Raw genomic sequence first — 1,193 nt, 5'->3', positions numbered from 1 at the left:
TGGGTCAGAGAATAAACTGGGGATCTGTGTCCGGGTGTCCCTGCTGCCTGGGGCTTGCCCCACTCACTCTATGTGTGGAGGCACACCCAGTGGGCAGTGCTTCAGAGCCAGCTACCCGAGCGTGAACAGGGTGACACAGGAGAGGCTTGCCTTCCCGCAGTATGATGTGTCCAACCAACTCAGTTCTAAAGGTCTCCAGACCCCATGTCCACGTATCACAGCACCCCGCATTGCTGAGGGTGCCATCTTCCGTCCTGAGTTTTGAGGTTCCTATACACATGAGAATTCCCATGTCTTCTGTTCTCCATGGAGAAGGGTGGCAGAGGCCAGATTCAACTCCAACATCTCCAGATGTCTGGGGTGAAGGTAACAGCCATCTGAGGAACTAGGGTGTGTTAAGAAGAATTTTAATTAACACAGAAATATTGAGCCTAAGACTGGGCAATCTCCTTCCCTAGAAAATCTAAATACATCACTTCTTCCAGGGAATTTTTTTTTTTGCTTTTTGGGTAATACCCAGCAATGCTCATGCGTTACTCCTGGCTCTGCACTCAGAAATTACTCCTGGTGGTACTTGGGGGACCATACGGGATGCCGGAGATTGGACACAAGTTGGCTGTATGCAAGGCAAACATCCCACCAGCTATACTGTAGCTCTGGCTCTGAGGGGTTTTTTTTGGGGGGAACTGTTTTGGTGTATGCCCACAGGGTTCTGGGAAACATTGAGTACCTGGGATTGAATCTGGTTGGTTACAAGCAGGGTGAGATTATTTTGTCGTTCACTTTGAACAAGAAAAGTTATGAGCCCTCTTTGCTCTGTCTGTGGCCCAGCTCTTTGGAAAGGTCTCTAGTAATAGTCAACCCCACATGCCATCACCCACTTTCTGAGGATGCCCCAACACTCTTCTACAAAGAAAAGGGGTCAAGGATACAGCATGATACAGCTCAAAACCCACCAAGTTAGAGTGGGGGAATCTGCCATCACGGGACTGAGGCTGATTTGGTTTATTCATGGTTTGGAGGCCCAATACCAGCAATGCTCAGGGTTACTCCTGGCTCTGCACTCAGGAATCACTCCGACATGATGGTGGGGTTGTATGGAGAGCCAAAGAAAGAATCTTCTTGGGGGTCGAGTGGGTTGCTCCCGCTTTGTCTCTGGACCACGAGGGGTGCAGAGGATTGAACTGACGTGG

The sequence above is a fragment of the Sorex fumeus genome, unplaced genomic scaffold (assembly GCF_029834395.1).
Source record: "Sorex fumeus unplaced genomic scaffold, SorFum_2.1 ptg000134l, whole genome shotgun sequence".
Classification (NCBI taxonomy): Eukaryota; Metazoa; Chordata; class Mammalia; order Eulipotyphla; family Soricidae; genus Sorex; species Sorex fumeus.
The sequence above is the reverse complement of the archived record's forward strand: the minus strand, read 5'-3'. Positions refer to the sequence as shown.